The following is a 19,068-nucleotide window of genomic DNA, read 5'->3' as shown; positions in this document are numbered from 1 at the left end:
ATAATCATCTGAATACAGAACAGCCCTGAAGCTGTACAAACCAGCCATAACTTGAAAACTAAAACTTGGAAACCCCAAAACATATTACTGTAGTTAAAATGTAATGACTCTGAACCTCCTTTCTACATCTAGAAAATATGAGAATGGATAAAAGAGAAGAAACCCTTACTGAGGAGTCTATCTTTAAGCAGAATTTATGTTATTTTCTTATGAGGGAAAAAAACAGGATTTATAAGCAACTTTGAGTATAATATACTAATATGAATTATTTATTTCTTACATATTTGACATCATCAAATGTACCAGATATCTGAAAAACATGACTACTTTTACTTTTTCCTCTTGTTTTACATTCTCTATGTTTTCTACCATCCTGTGCCTGGAACTTTATATCAGCATGGTCTTCTAAAGATTATAGTGTAATACTATCAAAGGCATGCCACTCATTATTGTTTTTATCCCAAGTAAATTCTGAAAAAAATAAAAACCTTCACCACGTAACAACATGGTAAGTCAATTTAAAATATCAGTCGAATTTCTTTAACATTATGACACTATTTTGGTGTGCTGAGTAAATCTCATAAATCTCTCATAAACCCTTCAGGCTTTAGGCATTGGTTAAATACTGTGTTTCTAAGGAACTATAGATTCATAACAGAAACTAGGGATTCTCAAAGAGAACTAAAGCATCTGTCTTTCAATTATAATTCATGCTGATTAACCCACTCCATATTTAAGAAGGATGCTGTATGCCCTACTCGAAGGGAAATGGGGAAAAAAAATTATCTACTATAACTCTCCGATTTTATCTTCAGCAGGAACAAAGGAAAATTCTCTAAGAGCTGGCAGCTCTTTTGACCTGCAGAGTCACTGCACCTGTAGGTAAATTATTAGCAAAACTAACCAGAAGACAGTCTGACACATTCATAACAACAGGTGCTCTCTATTATTTCAAAATGGCACCTAAAGTGATCCAATGTATTGTGTTTATTTTCTGTCTTCTCTTTCTAGAAGGAAAGCTTCATGACAGCAGAAATGCTGCCTTTCTCCTTCACCCAATATCCCCAGCACCGAAAACAGGACCCATACAGAGTGGGTGCCTAGTATTTGTTAAATAAACAAACACAAATTTAATCTAACTGACAGATAATTGCCTTAGTTATATAACTGTGGCACTTTACGTATTATCCTTGCAACCCAGATCAACACTGGTACTAACTTGACAGCAGGTTTATGAACATAGATATAATCCAAGCTATTAAACATTTAAAAACAACTGTAAAATATTTCTTTCTTTCTTTCTTTTCTTTTTTTTTTTTTTTTGTGAGACGGAGTCTCTCGCTCTGTCGCCCCGGCTGGAGTGCAGTGGCACGATCTTGGCTCACTGCAACCTCCTCCTCCCGGGTTCAAGTAATTCTTCTGCCTCAGCCTCCTGAGAAGCTGGGATTACAGGCCTGCGCCACCATGCCCACATGCCCAGCTAGTTTTGTTTTGTTTTGCTTTGTTTTGTTTTGCTTTGTTTTGTTTTTGTATTTTCAGTAGAGACGGGGTTTGACCATATTCTTAGTTATTTGTTTTGCATAATGAAAAAAAGAAAATAGTGCCAGATGTAACCTCAATAATAATTTATCTTCAAGGACAAATTCTCACAGTCAAAGTTTCAGCTATTGCCATCACCATTGCAATCAAATTATGACTCAGAAAAACTACCAGATTTCCCCATCACAAATGCCTACAACTACAGGATTGTGCCCCTGACCTTACTGAACACAGCATAAGCAGTGATTAGTTCCCTGGACATGGAAATGGTTCATGATTGCTCACAAAAGTTACATTGGGTTTTCCTAGACAGGACAAAATGGCTTTGTTGTGTGTTTGAGAGACATCTCTAGACAGAGAATTTTCATTTTTGATACCATGAATTTTGGTGAATTATATTATGAAATGATACTGTTTTATTTTCATGGATTTACGTTAAGGATTGTATTGAGAGAAAATTTCCTTTAAAAAGAAATCATCACTTGAGAGTCTTCTAGCCATGCTAACTCTCAAGTTACTTTAATCTCTCAAGCCTCTACTTCAAGTGATTGGTGATTCAACTCCTAACCAATCTGCCATTTGTTCTTACCCTGTATCTTCCTCCACCAGCACATGACATAGATATCCTTCTGAAACCCAAAAATTATGAACTAGGAAATCAAAAGGTATACAGAGAGAAATAGAAATGTATTAAAAAACCTAAAAACAGCATCAAATTTAAGAGTTTATTTTGTACAGTCTTGGTCCAGTAAATATGACTATTTTATGTTGAAAATCTCTTTTGAATTAATTATTCCATTGCTCTTGGGGCAAGGAGGGTCCAGAATTTGCAGTCAAAAGAAATGGGATTAAGTCCAGTTTCTATCATTAAATGTATCTCTAAGAACTGAATCAGTTATTAGAAGGAGTCGGGGACAAGAGTGGAATAATAAACACTGGGGACTATAAAAGGTGGGAGAATGGGGAGAGGGGTGAAGCTTTAAAAATTACCTATTGAATACAGTGTTCACTATTCAGGTGATGGGTATGCTAGAAGCCCATAGTGCAGCATATGCATGTAAGAAAGCAGCACTTTTACCCCCTAAATATACAAAAATAAATAAATAGGAAAAAAAAAAGTAGTGGGGCATAGAGAGAAAATTATGAAAGAGCAAATTAAATTTGTAAAAAATGTACCATAAGTTTATATGTTTATCTACTATAAGTTTATGCAAAACAAATTAAAACCGTTAAAAAGATAAGACTCTTAATGTAAAGCACAAGGTACATTGTAGGTATATGAGAAGTGTTTGTTCCATCACCTCTTATGTCTTCCTTTCTTCTGTCAAAGCACTTCCTAAACCAAAAAGGTCTACTCAGATTTCTGGTGTTATTGTTTTTATGGTTTTGTATTGTTTTCAGCAATGTGAGGAAAGTGGAATGAACTTGGACTTTGAAGGCAAACTAACCTGGAATCAAATACTGGCTCTGCTGTTTGCAAGTGTGATCTTTGGGTGTGCTTCCTAATCTGTGAGCTTCAACTTCCTTCTCTGTAAACCAAGGTAATACCTTATAGTAGTCTTTCCCAAACTTTTTCATAATATTGTACACTTTGAAAATGAGAATATTTTACTGCAAAGGATGTTGCCACCTGCAGTGAGAGGTGACCAAATCAGGGAGCTCTGATCACCTGAATGAAGTCCTGCTTTGCTTTCAGAAGGGCTGAGGGCAATTGGCATTTTGGCACTTGGTAACTATACAGGGCACATTAATGTTCTGGGCACACTTTTTGGGAAGCTCTGCTTTACTCAGTTTGTGGAGCAGAATAAATAAAAGCCTTTCTGATCATAATAGATATGGAATAATGTCTTGATTCCCCTTCCTTCTCCAGATCAAAGACAAACAGGGAAACCTACTTGTCTGGTGCCCATCCCCTTGGCAGAACACTCCTCTGAAGGATGACAGTTTGGCTGTGCCAGGGCAGAGCTGCCCACACCAAATAAGCCTTCATAGCAACTATCTGATGAGGAACTCACTGGCCTACCTTTCCTTGACAGCTGGGGCCTGCCAGCCTTGAAGCATGACTCCACAACGCCCCTACCCAAGGCCATGGAGGTTGCTGCTGATGAGCAAGCTGTTTTATATTTAATCCAGGTTTCTGCTTGGAGAGGAAGAAGGTAGAGGAGCCAGCGAAGGTTTGTTTGAATGATACTTGCAGAAAAAACACTGGTAGCAGTCACAAAACTTTGAAAATTAAAGTGCCAGCGAGGTGGCTTTTGGTGGCCAGATGAAAGCTGTTAACCCCAGCTTTTACAAATGCTGGGCTTTTGAGTAAGAGGAGAGTGTCTTTCTGGAAAAGTCTGAGACCTCTTACCATTGTAGCAGCAAAAGCATCCACGGCTAGTGTTTTCCAAGCTCACTGCTACTTGTTGCAGTCTAGCAGTGTTGTGTCTTCTGAAATTCCTACCTTTCATGATGGATGTAAAAGAAGTGCCAATTTATTAAGCTCTTAGTATGTGCCAGATGCTCCATATATGTTACTTTTGATCTTCAGAAACACTCAGCAACTTACTGCTTCTCCTCACTCCCAATTACATAGATGATGAAATTGAAGCAGAGTAGTTTGCCTAGGATTACAGAGCTAGGAGGGACCAGAGTTGGGATTCTCCCTCAGTTCTAATACACAGTATGCCACATTTCCTGTCGAGTAGTAACAAAGCTTCTAAGAAATCTGAGTTTTCATTTGTTAAAACTGAATTTTTAAGAAATGTAGACAGGAGCACTAAGTACTCTACAGTTTAATGTTAATAATGGTACAAGTATATAACCAGTTTCTCATGCACTGGCATAACATACTTCAGAGGGTACACCAGGGCTGGATGAATATCTGAACCCAAAAATATCTGAGACAGGTCTCAGTTAACTCAGAAAGTTTATTTTGCCAAGTTTGAGGACATGCACCCATGACACAGCCTCAGGTGGTCCTGACAACACGTGCCCAAGGTAGTTAGGGCAAAGCTTTTTTTTATACACTTTAGAGAGACAGGAGATATCAATCAATATATATAAGATGTACATTGGTTATGTCCAGAAAGACAGGACAACTTAAGCAGGGAGGGGGCTTCCAGGTCTTATGTAGGTGAGAGATAAATGGTTGCATTCCTTTGAGTTTCTGACTAGCCTTTCCAAAGGAGGCAATCAAATATGCATTTATCTTAGTGAGCAGAGGGGTGACTTTGAATAGAATGGGAGGCAGGTTTGCCCTAAACAGTTCCCAGCTTGACTCTTCCGTTTAGCTTAGTGATGTTGGGGCCCCAAGATTTATTTTCCTTTCACACTTCTTCCATTTTCTTTTCAAAAATCTTTTGAAGAAAGCATTTTAGAACAAAATGAGTCTCTGCTCTCATGGCTAGGATAGTTTATTCCTACAGGGGTAGGTCCCAAGTTATTAGGAAAGCTCATTTTTAGCAGGTTGAGAAGTCTCATGACCTGTGAAGAGAAAATAGTAGGAGGAAGGGAGAAAAACAATAAACAAGAGAACAATCCTAGAAAATCTATATAGACCACGTTACTTTGAAGTCCATACATCAGTAGGTAGGTATGAAAGTGGCTTATGTACCTAAATAGATTGCTTTTATTTTATTCTGAAGTTTAAGTTGTCTAGATTCAGTTTGCAGGACTTTAGAAAGTACAGCTTAGTTTTCAATTATTTCGAATTAGGAAAAATGGGGTGAGGGGAAGGAAAAGAAGGAAAAAAATTGAAAACATTATTTTGGAGACTTGTAGCCAGGAAAAATTAGAATTCAGTCTAAACTGTAGAAAATAATAAAAATAGAAAAACATTAGGCAAGACTAAAATCTAACAACAGGTGCACTATAGTTTTTGAAATGTATTTTTTCTCTCTCTAGTTTCCCATTTTTACTAAAAACAAATCATAGAAGAACCAATTTGCTTTATTATACTTGGCCAGATTATTTGTATGAAGTGAAGCAAGAATAATTATTTTTCACATAGGCTTTTAAAATTAGCTTTGATGGACTTCTTCCATAGAAGGAATCTCACATAAGGCTTTTTTAAAGCCAAGCCCAGCCACGGATTTGTACCATCAAATACCTATGAGTTGGGTGAATTATTCTCCTTTTGAGTCCCAACATAACTTACGTCTCTTGGGCCTGTCAGAAAGTGACATTCTTTACTTACCACAGGTCAGGAACACCGTTCAGGGACTGTGCAGACAAGGTATGAGGCCAGTTTCTCCAAGGGGTTTTTATTGGCTCTATAAATCAAGTTTAATACCTTAAAGGAAAGCACACCATTCCAGCCAAAGACTCAGTAAAACAACCAGTTTCTCCAATTGTGTCCTGTTACAAATAAAAACAGATTCTTATTTCACTTATGCAAATAACTATATTGCCATAAGTCACGACTACTTACAAATAGTTCCCAAATTTTGGAGAAATCAGGTAGAGAGAAACAAATAAGCTCCAAATTTCATTCATAGGAGTATACTTGTTAAAAGCTGTCAATAGCGCAAAAGAAAAGTTTCCTTGACTCTGAAAAACAAAACAAAGAATCAGCAACGTTTTGTGCAAAAAGTCAAAAAGATTACTTCAGTCTTCTACTGGTTCAGTCCATGCAGTTAATTTCTGTTCTGCTTGATATTCGTGAACATTTCAGCTCTCCATAAGTCCTGAAAGTTTTTCCTCTTTTCTAATGCCACAATCTCCAAAGTTATCAGAAAACTGCATTCAAGAACACGTTAAGAGTTTTATAGCTGATTATAAAACTACCTTCAAAAGAGGAACAAAACAAGACAACAATTGTCCATGGATAACAAAAAGTTTTAGGGCAGCCATAGTCAAAGACACAGTTGACAAGAAAATTTGTTACCTCTGTGGCATACAATAATTTAACATAACAATTATAATTACTGATAACATACACTAAGTCATATCAGAATTTTAGGAGTTTCCTATTATTTTGGAACAGATACCAATAACACATTTATACAACTACAGCCCAAAGAAAATCAAATACCATTTCATATTTGACAGTGCTTCCTGTATAATTTTTATACCAAATAAGACAAATATGTCATTTTTGGACTTTAGGGAACATAATATCTTAAAGGATTAATTAGGTCAGAAAAAGACATAATTTATAATTTGATTTTGGAAAGTTTGTCAAATATCAAAGGTTGAAAACACTTAATATCACAAAATAAGATCACAGGTCATTGTAAAAAGTCATTTATTTAACCAAAGTGATAACTCAAGGATTTAAAAAAAAAAAAAGGCAAAAACCTTCATTATTTTAGAGAGGAGACTTAATTTCCCAAACAAGCCCTAATAAAAACAGCATGAAGCCAATTAAATTTGCTTTCCAAAATTTTATACACAATCTATAAAATTTTAATCCTGACTATAAGATATAACTTCCATAAGCCTTTTAGAACTTTTATAACCTTTATTAAGGAGTCAGTCAATGCTTCCAGAAAACCTTGTTAATACTACACAGGGAACCATATGATGGTCTTGCATCAGTATGCCTTTGACATTAATGGTTAATTTATAGAGAAACTGAACATATTTTCTCTATCAAAATCAGTCCTCACAATCTTAAACACACACCTCTTCCACAAAATAGTCCCTGGGCCTTGAGGAGTTGATTAGCTTTAATTTCTGGCCTTGTGTTTTAGGAATCCAGTTTATTTTGATTGACTTCTTCTACCAGACCTGAAGATGAGGATTTAATTGCTGTCAGTGTTTAAGATTTAGCAAGACTTGGTGTCCTTTTTAGACCCAGGAGTCAAAGCCCTATAACTCAATGTCACAAGTACTTTAAAAGCACATACAGAAAGATACACAGATGTAATATCTTTAATTTTTTAAAAATTTTCTTTTAATCTCCGTTTTTTTCTAAACAAATCAAAACTTAATAATAATGGCATAGGAATTATTTCAATAAAATGTAAAATCTGTTAGTCAGTTACCAAAAAGCAAAACAAAAGACCTTCTGCAGCACACAAAATATTATGTTGGAAGAAAACATTTCCTTTAGACCTGTATTGTTAGCATCAGGCCACAACAAACAGAACTCAAGGGAAAAAAAACTTACATGAGCTGAAAATGAGATGAAAGTGAGCATTACTATTTTACACCCTTTAAAAGGGGAGAGAAAACCAAAAATGGTGAGATGCAATAATAAAAAAATTAAAATGTCTTACAATTTATTAAGAGTAAATCCAGCCAGGCATGGTGGCTCATGCCTGTAATCCCAGCACTTTGGGAGGCTGAGGCAGGCAGATCACAAGGTCAGGAGTTCGAGACCAGCCTGGCCAATGTGGTGAAACCCCGTCTCTACTAAAATTACAAAAATTAGCCAGGTGTGGTGGCAGATGCCTGTAATCCCAGCTACTCGAGAGGCTGAGGCAGGAGAATTGCTTAAACCTGGGAGGTGGAGGTTGTAGTGAGCCGATAACACGCCACTGCACTCCAGCCTGAGTGACAGAGCAAAAATCTATCTCGGAAAAATAAAGAAAAAGAGTAAATCAATTCCCTAAGAAACTTTTATTGTTCTAATCAATTCTTTAGTGTATAAGTGTGTTTTTTTTACATCAAACCCAATTTCTAGAAAGACCATTATAATTTCCCTTTAATCATATACAACTTGATCACATAAAAGTTTTGTTTTGTTTTGTTTTGTTTTGAGACAGACTCTCACTCTGTCACCCAGGCTGGCATGCAGTGGTGCAATCTTGGCTCACTGCAACCTCCACCTCACGGGTTCAAGCAATTCTCCCTGCCTCAACCTTCTGCATATCTGGGATTACAGGCACCTGACACCACACCTGGCTAATTTTTTTGTATTTTTTAGTAGAGATGAGGTTTCACCATGTTGGCCAGGCTGGTCTTGAACTCCTGACCTCAGGTGATCCACCTGCCTTGGCCTCCCAAAGTGCTGGGATTACAGGTGTGAGCCACCGTGCCCGGCTGAAAGTTTTTTTTTTTAAAATAAATCCTCTTATTGTGATTTACACAGATCATTCATGACATGCTTGGACTTTCTGGTTTGCCCTGAACATCCCTCTTTCTTAAACAACCAGTCATCTTATTCCAGAATAAATTTACCATACAAGATTCTTTCTCATATAAAATTATTTCCCTTTGAGCTTTCTTAGCAAAAAATGCCTTTTATTTCTGCAACTTTCTTCACATCTGCCTCATTTCCTGGTTTCTTTTATCTTGTTTTATATATAACCTTAAAATAAGCTTTGAATTAGACAAAAATTGTTCACCTTTTAAAAAGGACACATTTTGTTTTTTAGAAAAAATATTTTCCTATAATATATTTTCATTGTAAAATACCCAAATAATGAAATATCCATTATTTAATTTAATGCAACTTTAGATTCTAAATTATGACAAGTTTATCTATAAGTATTTATCCCATTACATTTACCTAATTATTTTAATTGTTTACCTAGATTATTTATGAAAACTGTGATAGTCATCATTTAAAGTTATGAAACTCACCATTGCAAAATTATAATTGACACAGTGAAAAAGATATGACCTAACTGACTCCCTCTTGCCACTAACCTCCAAACTATCCTTGTTCATTCCTGGGCATAGGCCGAACTGACTGTGGGAAGAACTTAGTTTGGTTTAGCTTTGAAACAAAGATGATAACAGTCATTTCCCAAAAGAAACCTTATTGCCTGTGGACTAGACTCCCTAAGGCCACAAGATTAGAAGTTACAGTAATTTTACTAAATAATTCAAGATGTAGCTATTTTCATTAAACCAATATCAATGTCTTATTTATTAAAAATTAACACAAACAAAAATCATTCTGTTTTAGGCTGGGTTTATAGTTTTGTAACCCTATGCCAAATTTTGACACCTTACAGTATTTGGCGGGGATAAATATGAAATGACTTGATCCATAAATGCAAACAAAAATGTATGCTGGCAATTCTTAAGACATTTCTAATATTACTTTGCCAGTAATTTTAAAGCTAGCTTATTTATTAAAGATTTTACTAAAATCACATAAACTTGAAAAAGCATTTGGCTAGTCTTTTCTTTTTTCTGATAAAGCATTGGATTTAAGCACCTTTATTTTTCTGCAAGCCAATTAATTACAGCTCTTTTACATATTTTTAGTAGTGAAACGTGTACATAACACATAGATGTATTAGGCATACTGATAGAAGTACATCTTATAGATTCCTAAGACCTCCTTTTGTTTTCCCCTGTCTTAGACTTGCAAACTCTTGATAACCTGTTTCATTAACCTGGCAGTTGTCAGCTAAATAGCCCTAAACCTGCATATTGAAGGAAACAACTCTTAGATGAAAAATCAGATAGCAAAATTTACATCTCAAGGTACAGACAGAAAAAGTCTAGTGGTGCTAGAGGGAGACTAAAGATGGATGCCAAATCAAACATAAAAGTATAGAACTCTATCATAGGATTGTATGAGGAGACCAATTTTATTCAGATAGCGATTATTTCTTTTTTGCCTAGATCTCTGAAATCTGGGCAGAGTCCACACTGAATCCTGGGTCTCCAAAAAGGGAGAATTATTATGAGGCTAGACCATGTAATGCTTTTGCAGTGCACTTCAAACAATTTTTTTTAAGCAAAGACATTTCAAAGTGTCTAAATTACACTCTTCCTTAAAAACTGAAGAGTAGCCTCTGTTGCAATACTTATTTTAGTCAATAAATCAGGTAACACAATACAAACGCAAGCAGTTTAAGAGCTGATACAAGTTGTCTGTTTACACTCTTGGAGTTCCATAAGGAAAAATGGGTTTCTCCCCAATAGGGAGTCTGGTGCCTTCTCCATTTTCTTTAAGGAACCCCAGGCTACTATAAACTATTTTAGGCCCCTCATGTGGCAGAGGGTGCAAGAGAAAGGAGAGACAGCGGAAGTAAATGAAGAAAACAGAATTCAGCCAACTGAGATGAAAAAATCTTTTGCTCAAAAAAAGAGAGGAAGTCCTAGGAGAAAAACAAACAAACCATGATGTCCTTTTAAATACAAACACCCACACCCACACACACACACAAATTGCTGCTACTGCAGAAGTACCAAGTATCAAACCAGAAAGGGCTTGATTTAGGAACCAAAATCAGGCTGTTGTGGTGAAAAAAAAAAGATGGCAGAACCCTTAGCTATGGAACTGCAGTGTAGGGCAACAGCCATTGCTCTTTCAGTTTGGCCTGGCAAGCAAAGAGGTGGCCTTGCTATGTAAAGAAAGCCCCTTAAGTAGTCAAAATCAAAAATATTTTTTTTTCTTTTGCTGGCCATTTTTCTCCCTCCACCACACCACCTTTTTTCTTTTCTCTTTTCTTTTGTGAGAATTTAGCCACTTCAGAGGCCTTATTTCTCATAATTTGGAACTTTCCTTCAGATTTGATCAAGTCAGACAGTTTGATCAAACCCAATGGGAAAAAGACTGAAACAACAACAAAAACAGAAACAAACAATAAAAAAGCAGTTAAGCCAAAAAACAATGGCACAACTTGTAAAATTACTGAGTGTTCTAATGGTAATGAGAAATTAAGACCAGCTAGTTGTTCATCTTAACTTTAGCCAAAACAAACCCCAATTCAGTTACTTACTTAGGGATGAGTCCCAAGCTGAAGACTGCTCTCTACCATCCTAGAAGCAGGAAAAATCTCAAATTTGGCTTCTCTTGGAAGCAAGCTGAAACTCTATAAAGGAGTTACCTGTCTTCAATCTTCATGGAAGCCGGAAAAATTTGCCTTGTACTGGAAGCAAGTAAAACTCCAAAGCAAGTTGTACAACAAAATAAACTTTAGATCTCAACTACATTTTGGGAAATCAGGGATTCTCTGGAGGGGGTGCTTGCAGGCTTCAGCAAATTGTCCTATTGGTTTGAGCCATAAAGCTAGCTCGAGCTGGTACCAGGCACTGATAGGAGATTTGTCAAATGTCAGTGGCAGAAACACTCAGAATCCCTTCATGGTTGCCAAAATGTGAACCCTGAATATCTGAGACAGGTGTCAGTTAATTTAGAAAGTTTATTTTGCCAAGGTTGAGGGTGGGTACCCATGACACAGTCTCAGGAGGTCATGACAACATGTGCCCAAGGTGGTTGGGGCACAGTTTGTTTTTATGCATTTTAGGGAGACATGAGACATCAATCAATATATGTAAGATGTACACTGGTTCTGTCTGGTGAGGTGGGACAATTCAAGCAAGGAGGGGGCTTCCAGGTCACATGTAGGTGAAAGACAAATGATTGCATTCCTTTGAGTTTCTGATTAGCCTTTCCAAAGGAGGCAATCAGATACCCATTTATCTCAGTGAGCAGAGGGATGACTTTGGATGGAATGGGAGGCAGGTTTGCCCTAAACAGTTCCCTGCTTGACTTTTCCCTTTAGCTTAGTGATTTTGGGGCCCCAAGATTCATTTTCCTTTCACAAGTAAGTGGCCACAAGAGAAACAAAAACAGGATTAAGAAAGGGCCCTAACCCCTCCCATCACAGGCTCCATCAGCACATTAGAGAGGAGTACACTAGGTGACTATATATACATATTTGTGCCTGTGATAATTGCAAATAAAATGACACTAACCATTGTAAATATTCAGTTCTTCTCAACTATTCTTTTTGACCATCTTGGAAACCCTTGCAAATATTTAAAGACAAGCATTCGTGTAATAGAGTTCATCGTAATACATTGTGAACCCCAAATATCTGAGACGGGTCACAGTCAATTTAGAAAGTTAATTTTGCCAAGGTTAAGGACATGCCTGTGACACAGCCTCAGGAGGTCCTGATGACTTGGGCCCAGGGTAGTTGGGGTACAGCTTGCTTTTATTTGTTTTAGGGAGACAGGAGATATCAATCATTATGTGTAAGATGTACCTTGGTTCAGTCCAGTAAGGCACACAGGGTTGGGGGGAGCAGAGGGGGATTCTTTTGAGTCTTTGACCAGCCTTTCACCGAATACACAATTTAGTCTGGCTCAGTGAATCTGCATTTTTATATAAACAATATGGCAGAGGAAGCAATCAGATATGCATTTGTCTCAGATGAGCCTCAGAAGGATGACTTTGATTTCTGTCTATCCCTTGTCCACAAGGAAATTCCTTGTAGGCAAATTGTGAGGGAGGTATGTAGCCTTTTATCTTTGTAGCTATTTTATTTAGTAATAAAATGAGATGCAGGCAGGTTTGCCTGACATCGTTTCCAGCTTGATTTTTCCCTTGGCTTAGTGCTTTGGAGGTCTCGAGATTTATTATCCTTCCACAACATATAGAGGAGTGTCTCAAACTTGATACTACTGACATTTAGAGTAGGACAATTCTTGTTGTGAGGATGTCCTGTGTATTCTAAGATAAGTTTTTAGGTGAGTTGAATTTTTTTCCTTAAGGTACTTACTACATTAAAGTTTAAGTACTAAAATAAGTGGCAGGGGGTATTGTATGAGAAAAAATACTTTCAGGAAGTACAATTTTTTTTTTTTTTTTTTGCTTTTAGGAACTAGTCTTATCTAAGCAAAATTGCTCAATTATTCAGTACAATTGCCTTTCTACATAGATGTAATTGTGGCTAACACTTTTTCACATCTCATCATCCATGAATGATAGGTTATAATGCGCCAAAGTTCAATTATTTGGTGTTATCTAATCTAGAATGAACTTTACATATATTTATGTGAACTAAGGTGAATGAAATGGAAGAAAAAAGGCAGAGACTAAGATCAGATATCTTTAAAAAGGTAAATACATGCCTTAGCAATCTTACTCACATTTTGACACTTGGCCTATTTTAGCAATATTAATCACCCATGCACAGCCATTGTCAAATCATTTATACTATATGCGACAAGCATGTTTTTCTGGCTTTGGGTTTTGTTTTTAAATACAAAGACCCGTAATTTGGAACAATAGCTGGATAATTTGGAGTGAAAAAACTGGATAAGATCTACCATCTCCAAATTTAGAATGACAGAAATTGGTTTCCAGTAAGATATGTCAACAAAAAGAGTCAAACTCTATAAAATAGTTGAAGACATTTATTTTGAGCCAAATATGAGTGGTCATGGGCTGTGACACAACCCCAGGTGATCCTGAGAACATGTGCCCAAGGTGGTCGGGATACATATAGTTTGGTATCATATATTTTAGGTGGATGTAAGACATCAATACATGAAAGATGGTGGTTCAGTCCAGAAACATGCCCTGAAAATGTGAGACAACTTGGGAAACATGAGACAACTCGGGGTGAGGGGGCTGTATTAGTCCATTTGCACGCTGCTGATAAACATATACCTGAGACTGGGAAGAAAAAGAGATTTAATTGAACTTACAGTTTCACATGGCTAGGGAGGCCTCAGAATCATGATGGGAGGTGAAAGGCACTTCTTACATGGTGGCAGCCAAAGAAAACGAGGAGGAAGCAAAAGCAGAACCCCTGATAAACCCATCACATCTCATGAGACTTATTCACCATCACGAGAATAGCATGGGAAAGACCAGCCAGCATGATTCAATTACTTCCCCCTGGGTCCCTCCCAAAACAGGTGTGAATTCTGGAAGACACAATTCAAGTTGAGATTTGGGTGGGGACACAGCCAAAACGTCATTCCACCCCTAGCCCCTCCAAATCTCATGTCCTCACATTTCAAAACTAATCATGCCTTCCCAACAGTCCCCCAAAGTCTTAACTCATTTCAGAATTAACCCAAAAGTCCACAGTCCAAAGTCTCATCTGAGACGAGGCAAGTCCCTTCTGCTTATGAGCCTGTAAAACCGAAAGCAAGCTAGTTACTTCCTAGATAAAATGGGGGTACAGGTATTGGGTAAATACAGCCATTCCAAATGGGAGAAATTAGCCAAAACAAAGGGGTTACAGGGCCCATGCAAGTCCGAAATCCAGTGGAGCAGTCAAATTTTAAAGTTCCAAAATGATATCCTTTGACTCCAGGTCTCATATTCAGGTCATGCTGATCGAAGAGGTGGGTTCCCATGGTCTTGGACAGCTCTGCCCTGATGGCTTTGCAGGGTACAGCCTCCCTCCCAGCTGTTTTCACAGGCTGGCATTGAGTGTCTGTGGCTTTTCCAGGTGCATGGTGCAAGCTGTCAGTGGATCTACCATCCTGGGATCTGGAGGACAGTGGCCCTCTTCTCACAGCTCCACTAGGCAGTGCTCCATTAGGGACTCTGTGTGGGGGCTCTAACTCCACATTTCCCTTCTGCTCTGCCCTAGCAGAGGTACTCCATGAAGCCCCTGCCTGTGCAGCAAACTTTTGACTGGGCATCCAAGCGTTTTCATACATCTGAAATCTAGGTGGAGGTTACCAAACCTCAATTCTTGACTTCTGTGCACCTATAGGCTCAACACCACGTGGAAGCTGCCAAGGTTTGGGGCTTCCACCCTCTGAAGCCACAGCCTGAGCTGTATGTTGGCCCCTTTCAATCATGGCTGGAGTGGCTGGGACACAGGGCACCAAGTCCCTGGGCTGCACACAGCACGGAGACCCTGGGCCTGGCCCACAAAACCACTTTTTTCTCCTGGGCCTCCAGGCCTATGGTGGAAGGGGCTGCCATGAAGGTCTCTGACATGGCCTGGAGACATTTTCCCCATGGTCTCAGGGATTAACATTAGGCTCCTTGCTACTTATGCAAATTTCTGACACCAGCTTGAATTTCTCCCCAGAAGATGGTTTTTTCTTTTCTATCACATAGTCAACCTGCAAATTTTCCAAACTTTTATGATCTGCTTCCCTTATAAAACTTTAACAGTACCCAAGTCACTTATTGAATGCTTTGCTGCTTAGAAATTTCTTCCACCAGGTATCCTAAATCATCTTTCTCAAGTTCAAAGTTCCACAAATCTCTAGGGCAGGGGCACGATGCCACCAGTCTCTTTGCTAAAACGTAACAAGAGTCACTTTTACTCCAGTTCCCAACAAGTTCCTCATCTCCATCTGAGACCACCTCAGCATGGACATTATTGTCCATATTGCTGTCAGCATGTTGGGCAAAGCCATTCAACAAGTCTCTAGGAAGCTCCAAACTTTCCCACATTTTCCTGTCTTCTTCTGAGCCCTCCAAACTGTTCCAACCTCTGCCTGTTACCCAGTTCCAATGTTGATTCTACATTTTCAGGTATCTTTTCAGCAACACACCACTCTACTGGTACCAATTTACTGTATTAGTCCATTTTCACACTGCTGATAAAAACATAACTGAGACTGGAAAAAAAAAAAGAGGTTTAATTGGACTTACAGTTCCACATGGCTGGGAGGGCCTTAGAATCACGGTGGGAGGTGAAAGGCACTTCTTACAGCGTGGCAGCAAGAGAAAATGAGGAAGAAGCAAAAGGGGAAACCCCTGATAAACCCATCAGATCTTGTGAGACTTATTCACTATCATGAGAATAGCACAGGAAAGACCAGCCCCCATGATTCAACTACCTCCTCCTGGGTCCCTCTCAAAACAGGTGGGAATTCTGGGAGATACAATTCAAGTTGAGATTTGGGTGGGGACACAGCCAAACCGTATCAGGGGGTCAGTTCCAGGTCCCCGCTAATATTTGAATAGGTGGATTCAAAGGTTTTCTGAATGGCAATTGGTTGAGTTTACCTAAGGACCTAGAATCAATAGAAGGGAGTGTCTGGGTTAACTAAGGAGTTGTGGAGACCAAGGTTCTTATTATACAGATGAAGCCTCCAGGTAGCAGGCTTCAAAGAGAATAGATTGTAAATGTTTGTTGGGAGACTTAAAAAGGTGCCAGACTCCGTTAATTCTCTTCTGGATCAGGAAAAAGACCTGGAAAGGGAAGGGGATTCTCTACAGGATGTAGATTTTCCCCACAAGAAACAGCTTTGCAGGGCCATTTCAAAATATGTCAAAGAACTGTATTTTAAGATAAAATACTTGATTTCTTCAGGGCCTATTATCCATCATGTTGGTATTTTATTGTTCCAAAGAACCTGTTTAGTCAGTCTTCAGGTCTGTTTCAATGTTAATGTTGGTCAGCTGTGCCTGAAATCCAAAGGGAGGATGTTATAATTAGGCATGTCCAATCACCTACTCCATCATGGCCTGAAGTAGTGTTTCATATTTCAGGTTTACTTTTTTTTAATTTATTTTTTATTTTTTTTTTTGAGACGGAGTCTCACTCTGTCACCCAGTCTGGAGTGCAGTGGCGTGATTTTGGTTCATTGCAACCTCTGCCTCCCTGTTCAAGTGATTCTCCCACCTCAGCCACCCAAGTAGCTGGTATTACTGGTGCATGCCACCACACCTGGCTAATTTTTGTATTTTAAGTAGAGACGGGGTTTCGCTGTGTTGGCCAGGCTGGTCTTGAACTCCTGACCCCAGGTGATCTGCCCACCTTGGCCTCCCAAAGTGGTGGGATTACAGGTGTGAGTTACTGCGCCTGGCCTCAGGTTTACTTTAGAATGTTCTTGGCCTAGAGGAGTGGTCCATTCAGTTAGTTGGAGGGCTTAGAATTTTATTTTTGGTTTACGGATATTAGGGTATTGCTCATTATTTTCCATCTTTCTAGATCACCTCCCATAACAGCTGCTCAAACCTCATCTTCTACATTCCTCTTTCTTTCTTCAACCTTCACTTAGAGCTCAGGTCCTGAGATCAGACTTGAGTGAGATTTCCTTTAAACTAATGGGAGGAGGTAAGTAACTGTAACATACAAAGATGAATAATAAGTACATGAAGAGGTGGGCACCATGGCTCATGCCTGTAATCCCAGCACTTTGGGAGGCCAAGGCAGGCGGATCACCTGAGGTCAGGAGTTTGAGATCAACCTGGCCAATATGGCAAAACCCTATCTCTACCAAAAATACAAAAACTAGGGCCAGGCACAGTGGCTCACACATGTAATCCCAGCACTTTGGGAGGCCGAGGCTGGCAGATTACCTGACGTCAGGAGTTCAAGACCACCCTGGCTAACGGTGAAACCCCGTCTCTACTGAAAATACAAAAATTAGCCAGGCATGGTGGCAGGCGCCTGTAGTCCCAGCTACTCGGGAGGCTGAGGCAGGAGAATCACTTGAACCCAGGAGGTGGAGGTTGCAGTGAGCCAAGATCATGCCACTGCACTCCAGCCTGGGTGACAGAGCGAGACTCCCATCTCAAAAAAACTAAAGAAAAAAGTACATGAAGAGCCATTATACTATGTTCTCTCAAATTTTGTGCTTTACTGGAAATGTCCATAATAAAAAGTTATCTTTAATTATTCTCCAGTGAGAAGAGTGAGTCTACAGGACTCAGATATCACTCGCCCTGTCCCAACACATTATCATGGCGTCTTTATCTTCTATAAGAAGACAATGAGATTTTTCTAGAAAAAAAAGCTCACCACTTCCCATGTGTTCTGGATCCCAACAAGTCAGGTCTCCTGAGACATTCTGCTTCTGAAAATATCCTTTCTTGTTCCCACATCTTCAATCTTGCCCCCTTTTGATGCCTACCCATCTTCTTTAGCACACTCAAACTTCTCATTGTTAAAAAAGTTCTTCGCTTGAACTTCACAGACCTTTTGTAACTCTACATGAAAACAAGCACATTTATATTTTTCAAAAATCCATGTAAACTAAAAATTGGCTTGGAAAAGGTCAAAAGAGTTTCCTTGCTTTTTTGACAATGACAATAGCACACCTCAGCAGCATGTATTACAAATAGTACACGATACGAAAAGATTTGAACTCTTTCAACTAATTTTAGTAATAACATCAGAAAATGTTTAGGCTGGAAGGGAAACTTTATCTCCTCCAGACTCTCATTTGTACAGATGAGAGGAAAGGACTCTCCAATGATTATCACAACTTTGCTTAGATTGACCCAGCAGGTAGCCCTCTGAGATGGGGCCAAAGCCCCAGTCTTTTGGCTACTGCTCTTCCATCATAAAGCCCCCAGGGATCTTCTTGAATAAGATCAAGTCAAATTCCAAGTACAATTCACTTGTAGGGAGAAAATTCCTTCTGTATCTTTTGTTGTTTAACATGTACACTGAAGTTAAGAAATAACTATTTGTTTTCACCAATTAAGAAATTTAACAGACAAAAAGCTTAAGGACTTCACAGGCAGATCCGCGGGTTTTGGGGAAAGGGTGTGTCAAGGGAGAAGAAAGGATGTAATGAAGGTTGGCATCAAGTCCCAGGAAGAATCACACTGAAGGCAGCCACCAGCTTCACCCAGGCTGAGTGGTGTAGTAGACAGCTTTGAAATATCACTGGAGTTCAAACCCCAGCTTAGCCACTACCTGTTACTTAGTATTACTGGATCTCAGTTGCCTCACTTATAAAATGTGGCAAAGATTAGTACTGTTTTACGGATACCAGCTCAAAGTGCCTGGCATAGAATGTGATATACTGGGACCCAAGCGACAGACCACCAAGGTCAAGGGATACTTAAGCCAAAGAGAGCGGTAAAGGCAGGGGCAGATGACCTAGAAGTGCCTTCCTCAGAGTCTCCTAGGCACTCTCTGTTTTCCTTATTTGATCTCGCGAAGCCGCTGACTCAAGGGAAACTGGGAA

The 19,068-nt window shown here is 38.8% G+C and overlaps 1 long non-coding RNA gene across 1 annotated transcript; it reads left to right on the top strand.

Moving 5' to 3' along the window:
* The first annotated feature begins 2,940 nt into the window (after positions 1 to 2,940).
* On the top strand, positions 2,941 to 3,853 carry LOC100613211 (uncharacterized). The gene is made up of 2 exons (XR_002944146.2): positions 2,941 to 3,080; positions 3,410 to 3,853. It is a non-coding gene; the product is annotated as an uncharacterized LOC100613211 (long non-coding RNA).
* The last annotated feature ends 15,215 nt before the right edge of the window (positions 3,854 to 19,068 follow it).

This window comes from Pan troglodytes, chromosome 5 (genome assembly GCF_028858775.2).
Source record: "Pan troglodytes isolate AG18354 chromosome 5, NHGRI_mPanTro3-v2.0_pri, whole genome shotgun sequence".
Taxonomy (NCBI): Eukaryota; Metazoa; Chordata; class Mammalia; order Primates; family Hominidae; genus Pan; species Pan troglodytes.
This window is presented reverse-complemented; position numbering and strand designations above follow the sequence as displayed.